Source organism: Marmota marmota, unplaced genomic scaffold (assembly GCF_001458135.2).
Source record: "Marmota marmota marmota unplaced genomic scaffold, marMar, whole genome shotgun sequence".
Classification (NCBI taxonomy): Eukaryota; Metazoa; Chordata; class Mammalia; order Rodentia; family Sciuridae; genus Marmota; species Marmota marmota.
In genome coordinates, this window is record NW_026000082.1 from 44131658 (window position 1) to 44143460 (window position 11803).

General features: G+C 46.4%; 1 long non-coding RNA gene across 1 annotated transcript; it reads right to left on the reverse strand.

Moving 5' to 3' along the window:
* Positions 1-558: 558 nt before the first annotated feature.
* Positions 559-2786, reverse strand: LOC125610406. The gene is made up of 2 exons (XR_007340429.1): positions 2375-2786; positions 559-965 (listed from the first exon to the last, which is right to left on the reverse strand). It is a non-coding gene; the product is annotated as an uncharacterized LOC125610406 (long non-coding RNA).
* Positions 2787-11803: the final 9017 nt, after the last annotated feature.

Sequence of the window (11803 nt, forward strand, 5' to 3'; positions counted from 1 at the left end):
CTTTTGGGGAAGGAAAAAAATAAATAAAAGAGAGATTAGGCTCAGATGAGTAATCCAATCCAAGAGCATCCATACTGAAAGTAAGTATCTGGGCTACTAAGTTGACCTAAGTGAGTGACTTTGCTTCAAGTTCCACAGGAATAAGTGCACGTAAAATATCCAACTCACCATCTCACTATAAAACTGCTTTTAAGTGTGATTTATTCGGAGACAAGAGAGTGAAGGAACATGGAGTGCTGGCTTGAATTGGCACCAGGGAGACGGGCTGGCTCCACTCCCAGACCTCACGTCTGATTTCAGTGATAACACTTAGAGACTCCATGCCTCAATTTACCTGGCTTCTCTGCAGGGACTGTTTGGGTTTCATGTGAATGAATGGGAGGCCCCAAGAGCTCGGTATAAGAATCAGTGTTCTAAATGTAAGTTATTTTAGGATTAAAATCATATGGCAGACGTTCAGCTCTCTATTATCTGACTGCAGATGCAAGCCACAGCAGAAAAATAACCACACTTAAAAAAAAAAAAAGTCTGATACTGAATTCCATTATGGCAAGAAAAGACAGGGCAATGAAATTATCTTTATTAGGTTGCTAATTATTCAGCTTAACATTAATCTGCGTTTCCTGTGGACACGCGGCCAGGGCAGGAGAGCCTGCTCTGTGAAGCTCCCAGTCTGTCGGTGCTCAACTGGGGGCTGGTGGCAAGGCAGCTCTTCAGCGAGGTGACTACAGCCCTCACCTCTTCACTTTCCTGCCCCAAATAGCTCTGTACTCCCCTTATTTCCCGAGCATCCATCTGACTCCAAAGTCTGCAGCAGTTCTCCCCACCCCCGCCCGGGGGCGGGGTGAATCCACACGTCCAAGTCCTTCCAACAAGAATCGAGATCCAGGTCCCTCCGTGGACGTCAACAGGCAAAGGATTAAAAGATGCTGCTCCCGAGGGACCCGTTGGGATTTTTATATTCCCTAAATTAAATGTAAATTTCCAGAATAAATAATTTGCATAGACCTTTTGCAACATCTCCAGGGATCTATTTTTAGTTACCTCATGGGGTAATACTAAACACACACAACTAAATTAAAGTACAAATTCATGCAGTAAAGCATGAGAGGAGCTCTCTCTCTCTCTCTCTGCTACACACACACACACCCAGGCTTACTTCTCACATCTCCGCTTCATTGATCAGAATGTCTTTGAACATTAACCTAAATTAGGTTCTAACACGTCTTTAAGACGCCTGTTGAAACTCATTGTCATTTTTTCTTATTTATATCAATGTCCCCTCCCTAAACCACTTAAGAGCAAGGGTCACTTCTTTTGCTTTTATAGTTGTTTCTCCACAACTTAATACAGTGTCCTGGCACACAGTAGATGCTCAATGAACAAAGAAGACGACGAGTGGATGGAGAACTGATTAGTATCTTGAAGATCAATTAGGATCTACAGGAGGGCTTCCAAGACAGGGATTCTACAGCTGGAAGGTTTCCATAGAAAGTTAAAATATCAGCCTTGGATCTAAAGCCAGGTTTCTCAGCCCTGACCCAGCTGACCTTTGGGACTGAGTAAGTCAGTCTACCTTGTGTGGGGCTGTCCTGCTCATTGTGGGTAGTTTAGTGGTAACCTTGGCCTCTACCCACCAGATACCAGTAGCACCACTATCCTATCTCCCAACTACCAAGCGGGACAAGGAAAAATATCTCCAGACATGGACAAAAGTCCCCTGGAGCAGAAGGAACAAAATTTCTCTTCTTTCCTCTTAGTTGAGAACCACTCACCTAAAGGGTGACGGTGGGAGTTGTGTTATTGAGCCATCAAAATGTTTGCTAACATGACAAGACAGAGGACACGGGGACTTGGGGGAGGAGCTGCAATGATTTTTATGTCCCTATTTAAAGTTTTCTTAAAGCAACATTTTAGGAACCTCAAATCTACCAGGAATCTGAGAGGGTAGAGTTTAGCTTAGGAATGTATTGCATCTTCATTAAAATCATCGAAACATCTTGAGTTATGTGAGGCCTTCTATGTTTGAAGCCAGTTTTTAATCTTCTTTTCCCAGAATGACCTACTCCTTCTCTATTTAATAACCTTTCAGGAAGCAGATGTTCTGAGGGTCACTACCTATAGGTAGGAAATCAATTAGGCTTGCTTCCTTATAGAACAACAGAGAAAGGGCTGTTTTGGTAAAACTTTACACCTGGTTTTCAATATAAAGATAATAATATCCGACCTCCTGTCCCTCTCATTGCTGAGACGGAAAAAAAAAATGAGAGAATCCTGAGGAAAGCGCTTTATAAACAGGAAAGTGATCTGCAAATATCGCTAGGTCTTTCTCCAGGCTCCCTCGGCCCCTGTGCAGGTCTTCATCAATATTTACCATGGAGTGTGACAATGTCTGCGCATCCCACTACATCCTGAGCTCTGCTACGGTTCAGGGGTGGTGAGTGTCCAAGAGGTCCCTGTGCCAGAGCTTGGTCCCCGCTATGATGATCTTGAGGAAGTGGAAAGTTCAAGGGGTGGGGCCTCCTGGAAGGTGATCTGGTCCCAGGGGCTCCACCTTCCTGACGGAATTAGTGCTGTTCCACAGGACGGGGTCAGTCTCACAGATATGGATCAGTTCCCCTGAGAACAGATTGTTACAAAGTTAGACCACATGCCTGACCCCTTCTCCAGTTTCCCCTTCTGCCATATTGTGGGCCAGCCAGACACCAGCACCATGCTGTCTGGATTTTCTAGTCACCAGAATTGTGAACCAAATAAACCTTTTTTTTTCTTTATACATTACCCAGTATCAGGTATTTTGTTATAGTAACACAAGTAGGTTAATATGGCCCCTGGACGTATGTGATGTAATGTTCTTTCTCTACAGCTGAGTGCAGAGCCAAGCTGAATGTTAGGCACATCATGACGTCCATGCATGCAGGATGCAAGGTAGACTTTTTATTGCCTCCTTCGACAGCGGTATCTGCCCTGAATCTGCTTCTCCTTCTTGCGGTCATGATACTTTCACACGCTGCCCAGGGCCAAGGAGGAGGAGGGCTCAAAGACCTAAGATGGGCCACTTGGAGACTTCCAGGAATCTGAATCTTGATCAAAATGGCATAAAGATAGAACATGGGTGGGGCCAATCCACCCCGATCATAGCACTCTGCAGCAGCTGCTCTTGAGCCCTAGATCTCCAAGGCTTTCCTGTTTCCCATTTGTCTGAGGGTCCCTCCACTTTTTCTAAAAGATACTCTATATGTTTTCATTAAAACTTCTCCCTACTTATGAACCAGAGCTGGTCTCTGTTGCTGACAACCAAAGAGCCCTAGCTGAATCCCCACCCCCAACCTTTCTTCTGTGATTTTGTTACTATGTCAGATCCCCTTTACTGTTACAGGGTCCATCAGCTATTATATCAGCATAAATTCTATTTGGTTATCATTTAAATACATATCATTAAAATAAGTACTTAATATAAAAATCACTTATCTAAAAATGCTGCATAAAATCTGATTGGCTTGTGATTCCAGCAGTTCAGGAGGCTGAGGCAGGAGGATTGCAAATTCAGAGCCAGCCTCAGCAACCTAGTGAGGCCATAAGCAACTTACCAAGACCCTGTCTCAAAATTAAAAAAGTAAAAAGGGCTGGAGATGTGGCTCAGGGGTTAAGCACCCCTGGGTTCAACCCCTGGTACCAAAACAAACCAATAAAAACCCCGCCTGCATTGTGTGAGAATAATCACCACCTTGCCTCTTAGTACTGTCCAGTTTCATGGCAGCTCCACCAGTTTGATGGGGTTCTCCATTCCAAAGGTCCCCATCCTAAGACTCCCTCCTCCTTCAGAATACAAGAAGACAAGAGTTCATCTTTTTTCCAAGTCTCATTTCCACCTACACCCGTATATTTGCACAATAAACATTGAAAGCAACTTTGCATTTCCCTAAATTCTACCTTATGGATTTCACAAAAGTGCCAGAGGTCTCAGAAGAGACTACTTTTTTCTCTATTAATTTTTTTTTAAAAAGTCCCCAGACACGAGCTTCGCAGAGGACGGCATTACAATTACATGTCACCTTCCATTTCTTCTGAGCAGGAAGGTGATTACACATGTGCTCTGTACCTGATGGGGTTGCGTCTAAGCCCGCATGGCCTACAGGCTGAGTTTTATTTATTTATTTATTTTTAAATAGCTTTAAAAGATCGAGATCACTGTGGCAGAATGGGAAGTGCACTGCCAGAGTCGCACCAGACCCTGCAAACGCCAGGCCTGCAGACCTCAGAGGTCTGCATCTCAAGGTGGAAAATACACGTGGCTTCTCCAAACAGACGCCCAGGACATCGTGAGTAAGGAGCAGCACACACGGCCCAGGGTGAGCTAAGACTCTTTAGAATAATCAGCTTTCCCTCGGAGCCTTTTAGTGAGGCGAACTAAATTCTTCAGCACCGACTTGGGTATTTCTTTCTCCTATGACCTTTAAGAGGTGGAAATCCCGTGGGGTGAGTGGACTTCACATTATCCCAGGGTTCTTTTCTTGGGAGGACAGAGCCGCCTGTTGGCTCCTGTTCTAACATTCTTCTCCGCTGGCCACAGCCTAGGACATGGCTCTGTCCTTTCTCCCTGATGGTGTCCCATCTCAGAAGGTAACAAGAAAACCCACACTTGAAGGGCGTCTTGCCCCTCAGCCAGCATCGGAGAGCTTCTTAGGACAGGTGCCTTCTTCAGGTGACTCCGTTTCTGCCACACGAAGGCGAGATGTTCTCTAGGACTGTCCACAAGGTCCCATTCCCCTGCGTGGCCACGAAGCCGGCAGTGGCTAGAAGAGCCCGCTGGCTGCATTAGCAGCAGTGCCCCCCTGGACCAGGGCACTGACTTCAGAAAGGGCTGCAGGGAGGGGAAGTGCCAGTACCAGGAGAGTCTGGGTGACGTGCGCCTCTCCCAACCTGTCCTCCCCAGGCACGGTGACAGTGACGGAGACGGGAGGAGCTGCCCTCCCTGGCTCTTTGGCCGTGACCTGACCTGAGGCATCCTCTAGTCTGAGCCCCCCTGAGGCCAGTCTAGAGGGAGCCTCCAGATGGCTCCAATAACTCATCGACTCCTATCAGCTCAGTCTGATTTCACCGACAGCAGTCAGGAATCACAACCCACGGGGAGTCTGCTAGGCCATTGGGGAAAAAAAGAGAGAGAGACAGAGAAAGAGAGAAAAGAAAAATGAAGCCACCCATCCACACCCATCCCAGATCCTGGCAGGGTCCCGGCTCCCTCCCCTCCTGTGGGTCCCCTCCCCTCCTGGCTCCTGTGGCTGCGGGTGGCTCTGTCTTGGTGAGGGACACACGAGTAACACGGGGCTTTGGCAAATGAGCTTTCAACACAAATGAGACGGAAAAATACAGCTGAGAAGAGAGAAGGGAAGGGGAAGGGAATCAAACAGGAAGGAAGAAGAACAGGGTGGGGAGGATCCATCACAGGTTCCCACGCCTTCCTGCCTCAGCTTCGACGCCCGTCTTGAGCCCTGGCTCGCTCAGAGATGTCACCGCTGTGGTCACTTTTCTTTCTAAGGGTGCCTGGGACTCGGCCTCTCAACAGGACCCCCCACTCCCATCCCAGCCCAAGCCTAGTTCTAGGCAGGGGAGTCACCGGGCTGTGGCCATGGATCAATAAAACCCGGGTCCTTCCTTGACCAGTCTCCGTCCTGTGGCCAGCGGAAGGAGCCCCCAAGGTTCACGGAAAGTTCCCTGCCCTTCCGTTCTCAGCATTCAAGGGGTGTGTGAGTGTGTGTGGGGGGGAGCTCTGCTGCAAACAAAGCCACCTTCCTGTTTTTTCTAGCATTTGCTTAATAAATAATGATCCGAGGTCTTTGCGGGGACGAGGGAGAGAACTGTCAATAGGAGATTTAATTTCCTGCAATCAACCCCTCTTAGCAGAGTCACGCAGCACGAGTCAAAGAATTAATCTCCACCAGGAAGAACGGCCTCGCCCGTGTCATGAATCTAATCGCTTATGAAGCTGAGTCGGCATTTTGGGTGTCGATGGCGCTCTCAGGAATAAAAGCCACAAGATTGGGTTTCAAATGCCATCTGAATGCCTTCATTGAATGGGGGAGCCTGAAGACCGGAGGCGGGTTCAAACCAGAAGAGGTGCCCTGCCTCACTGGGGACTCCACGCTCGAAACCTTAAGGGGATCTTTAGGGAACAAATAGATGACCCCAGGCCTTTTGGGCGGCCCACGTGAGAGGCTGCCTTCCCAACTCACTTCTCCAGGCCGATCGTCGGGCCGGCCGATCATCTCTGGCACCCCCATTATGCTTGGGAGATGTGTTTGCGCGCTGTGCACTGTCTTATAATCTTCGGAGGCGGAATTTCATAGCACAGCGATGCGTTTGCCTGTGACACTCTCCTAAGCAGGATTTGTTGCTTCCAAGACAGATGTGACTTGAATCGATTATGCCTGGTAAGCAGTCTCTCTCCAAGCAGCCTCGGGGTCCTCTGGAAGACTTCTGGCCTGACTTCATTCAACTGCGAAGCTGGTGTCAGAGTATTTCATCCTAATCTAATACTATTAAGGGCCCTTTGGGTTTGGAACGGAGAGACCTGTTATGCCGACCACATTCCTGCTGGTGAGGAGCTTAGTGCATCCTGCCACACACAGAGCTCCAGGAAGCCCTCCATTAACATCATCAAGTACAGCCCAGACGGGAGCGTGCACGCACCTTCAATCGACTTCCCGCTATCGATGAACTTAGAATAGGAGATAAGTCCGTGCATTTGTCTTTGGAAGTGAGGTAAGAAGCAGGGTTTAAAAATAGTTGGGAAATAACTGAATTTCCAAAAAAACTGTTCCATAAAGATTCTCTTCAAAATAACGTATTTCTAGACGCCCACTCCCAAACTTGAAACCACACAGCGCCCTGGCCAGTCCCAAAATGTTGAGGTCCCTTAGCATCTTATAAACATGGCGGCACTCATGGGAGACAGTACCTTTCAGAGATCCTTTGAGCCTGGGGGAATTGAGTGACATGACTTCAGCTAGGGACCGAGGATCACAACCACAATGTTTCAAAAAGTTAGTAGGTTCCGGGGAAAAAAGATATGGGGGTGGGATTTTAGGACTAAACTAACTAGGACCCACTGTCTCCTTTTTGAATCTAAAAGACAAGAGCCAGAATCTTGGCACACCAAGAGGCTAAAGAGACAAGAGCATTTCCAGATTCCACATGACGTTCCTGCCTGATCGTCCGTGACATTTTTCTTCTGGAAACAGACCCAACCCACCTTGATTTTAGAGTATGCGACTTTGATACTCATCGTTTGAACCACTTTCTGTTTTCTCTGGTTACCTTAAATGGGAACATTCTAGTGCATATCGATTTGGGATCAGGAAAAAAAATGAGATAATAAAATATTTCTACACAGGAAACCACATTATATGGGATAGTCTAATCTCCTTAAGTAAAAAAGGGAAACGTGGCTACCATTACGACTAAGGTCTAAAGGTGTCAAGTGAATGAGGAATTTAGGGAGGGAAAATCTTTCCTTAAGCCATGTGAAACCTTCTTAGTAGTAGTTGTACATATTTTGGGGTACTGTGTGATAATTCACATATATAAAATGTATAGCGGTCAAATTACGGTAATTAACATTTCCTCCTTTTAGACATTTTCCATTTCTTTGTATTGGGAGCTTTTGAACTCTTCTTTTCTAGTTCTTTATAAAATATGCAATAAATCATCGGGAACACGGCCATCCTAGTGTGTCACAGAAAAACAGAACTCACTCTTCCTGCGCAGCTGTGCTCCCCGTCACCTAGCTCCCTCAGATGTTAGAGACGTGTGAAGTCCAGTTCTAGGCATTAGCAAATTCAGACACGAAAAAATGTACCGCTTCTTTTACCCTCTTAGCTTCTGCAAGTAAGAACGTGCACAGTGTCTTTGGGGATTCCTGCAGATGGTTCCCTGGGCTGGGATGTTGAGGGTAGGATTGGGTCCAGGCGCTGAGGTAAGCTAATCCTTTCAAGAACAATTTGCTCTGTTTTATTTAGTAAATTGCTCCAAATTTCCTTTTCTTCTGAGTTTTAAAAGATGGCTATTGTAGCTTCAGAATTCTTCCTTTCTCCCAGACAAGCTTGGGGCGGAAGGAGACGCCGAACGGCTGCTCACAATACAGAGGCGGGGAGGAAGGGGGGGGGGTCGTGAATAGAAATAAAAGACTCTGCATAATGTGGAGCCCCACAATCTCAGGCTCAAAAAGCCCCACAGGGCGGCTTCAGACATTGACAGGTGAGAAATGCACAAAACCGCGCCTCTTTAAAGTCTTACTGGTACGAGGTCCGGGTTTGGGGATTGGTTTAAAAACTAAAACATACAACATCACCATGCGAGAAGCAGAAGCAAGAAACCACAGTTCAAAAGCCCCTCATCCAGAGCTGAACGCAGGCAGCCACCAGCCACAATGACCTCACTGTTGTTCCTCGGAAAACAGAGGGGGGAAGCCCCAGGGCAAACCAACCCAGAAAATCACCGAACCCAACGAGCATCTCCTAAAACGCTTCTCGGTTCCAAGAGGTAGAAATGAAAGAAAAAAAAAAATCTAGCACAGCTTGGCTTCCCAAACCCAGACAACTATGGATCCCCTGAAGACACCTGGTGTTTGCCCATCAACATATCTGGAGAGACCCACCAACAGAGACAGAAGGAGTAGATGGATTATTTTAAAATATTTCAATGAAATAGTGTACCAGGAGAAACCTTGAAAAATAACATCTCAACAAAAGCACGCGATGGGCTAAATACCTTCTGTAATAAATTCATTGCTAGTATTAAAAAAAAATAAGTAACGGTGCTGATTCACTTACTGGGTGGTACATCAAATACACCAAATATTCATTAGCCACTCAGAGATGCAGTCGGGAGAAGTGTCTGCTCCACTCTGATGCCTTTGGCAGCTTTGATGCCGGCCAAGTTGGTATGTAAATGGAATCTCCATTTTCCCAGGCTAATGGGAGATCTGTTAGGCTCTCAGAGACCACACATGTATTATTTTTCAGCCCTGTTACTTTGACTTCAACACAAGCCACTTTAATCGCAAACCCCCAAAACGGATCCCCGAAATCCAGTTCTCACTGTATCAAAACATCTGTCCTATCACAAAGGCAACTTGCAGCAGGTCTGACAGCTGAACATTCTTGAAGAGCTTACACATAATAACAGTAAGAAGAAGAAGAAATTCACAACAATAAATATCCACAATGATGGTGGTAGAAGCCCTACTGATCCCTTTACCTGAGCATCCATTAGGAGGTGCCTCATCAATATCATGGAGCTCTTCAGAGTCTCCTTCTCAGCGGGTAGAAAGGGGTCCTTGTCTTCCTCCAGGGCCTTCGACTTGGTGACAATGAAGTGGGAAATCTGGTCGTTTAGGGTGTGCAAGGATTGCACCGCTGTGGGAAGAGAAAGGAGGAAAAGTGAAATCTCAATGAGCATCTTTCAAAGAGAAAGCAGCCGGCCATCTTCAAGGGCAGAGCCAGGGCGTGCAGAGGTGGTACAAGCCAGGCTGGTCCTTCCACTGGTGTGCACCAGTGTTCCTGAACCACCATCCAAGTGCAGAGCCTCTGGGGGTTCTGGGGGGACACACTCACGAGCAAACACAGACATGGAACCTGCCTCCCGGGGCATCCAGCCTCGCCGGGGAAACTGCAGAGGAGCAAGGTTGCAACTCGGTGTGTGGAGATGTGACTTTGTGGTGAGTGTTTGTAAGCCACAGAGATTAACGGGGCATGAGGAGACGGCCCTCCACTCGATTTGCATTTATGGTAATACAGTTGGCTATTTCACCTCTAAGCAGATGGCCTCTGTCATTAAAGTTTATGGAGGGACAACAGCCATGTTTTCCAATCAGCGCCACATGTGGGCTGGGAGGGTCATTATTTCTCCGCGATTCCCACAGCACTTACCATCTGACACGTTATAGATTTTAAGATTTCACTTATTTATTGTGCTTATTGTCTCTCTCTCTACCTTCTCTCGCATGCACTTGACAAGAGCAGAGGGTCCTTTTGTTTTGTGCTTTGTTTTGTTTTTATCTGTTTACCGTCCCCACCAACCACCGGAACGGTACCCAGCAAGTAGAAGGTGCTCAATAAATACTGCTCAATTAATTCCCTTACATTTCCTTGAATGGGAGTGCCTTTCCCTCTAGAATTTTTATGATTTTCAGGTAAGTCTATGCTTTTAAACTCAAAATAAAAAGTAAGTCGTAGGTGTTCTCAGTACCGTTACCACACTAAGCACAATTATGAGGAGGAAAGAAATAATTGGCAAACTGGTGTACAGGAAAGGCTTTGAAGCCTTCTGCCTCTGGCCAAAGGTAGAAGACAGCACAGATTACCATCTTGCTGTAAACAACTAGAAAGTCGGACAGTATTGTAGACACCGTGAGCCGCAGACAGCCGGGGTGTGTGGTCCTTGAGAAAAGGGGAAACCAAGCTTCGTCCTGTCATTTCCACGGGCTTGGAAAGACGTTCTAGATTTCAACAGAGAAAGTCAGTCAAAGCGCTCCGACCAGCACTATCACTGAGATCTGGAAGGCTGGTGAGCTCAGATTTGCAGGACAGAGGGTAGAAGCGGAAGTCACACGGCGAGTTCCAGCAACGTGGGCCGGGTTTCTTTGAATTGAGGGTTGAGTATCAGCCCTGCACTTAGGTAGGGTAGAACCTTACAGGCTCAGGCAAGCCAAACGGCCAGCAGAGGAGTTGCCGGGGAGCACTAAGCCAAATGATTCCCTGGGATCACAGGGGCCATGGTGGTTGGCAGCACATCAGGCAGAGTGAGGGACTTTTGCTGAACACTGGCACATTCAGGAGAAGGCTCAGAAGCGCAGCTTCAGAAGGAGGAAGCCAAGAGATCCCTAGAAGGAAGACTACAGTCGCTCCTCAGGGGAAGGAAAAAAAAAAAGCTTTAAAAATAAGGATCAAAAGGAACCAGCCGATCTGCAAGTAACTAAAATGCCTTCTAGAAAAATCTGAGTACTTTTTTGTACAACGAATCCTGGTACCCCAAAATGTCAAGTTTATAAAGTTTGATATTCAATAAAAATATTAACAGACATATAGAAAGAAGCTAGATCATGTGACTCGACTCAGAGAAAAAATCAGTACTTGGAAAGATCCAGAAATAACCATAGCGATGGCATTAGCAAGCGCGGCTGTTAAGAAAGTATGAGAGATGCGCTGTGCACCTCCAAGGTTGGAAAATACAGCGCAGGCAGAATGAGGGGGAAAAGAGAATGTTTGAGTAAGAACCAAAGAGAACTTCTGGGGACGGAAAATGTCGTATCTGAAATGAAATTTTCACTGGGTGAGATTAATATCGTACTAGACAATGCAGGAGAGAAAAACCGGTGAACTTGAAATCACAGCAATAAAAACCACCCAAAATGAAAGCGCAGAGCCTTAGGTGACACAGGGAGGTACAGAGCTGCCCAAGGCACAGGCTGCTGGAATCTAGGGTGGCGGACGTGAGGGTGGAAACGGTGATTAGAGAAAGAACGAGAATTTTTTTTTTCCAAATTTTATTGGGGAGTAAAGATGTAAAGAATCTCAATAAATCCTGAGCAGCAGATATTCAAACTACACCAATGCATGTTATAATCACGTTAACACACACACACACACAAGGAGAGAAGGAGAAAATATTAAAATTAGCCAAAGAAAAAAGGCTTGTTCCATCAAAGAAACAATGATGTCGGAGAGCTCATCAGAATCTCTGCAAACCAGAAAATGAAGCAGTAACATTTTGAAAGTACCGAAAGCAGAAAACGAGCCAACTT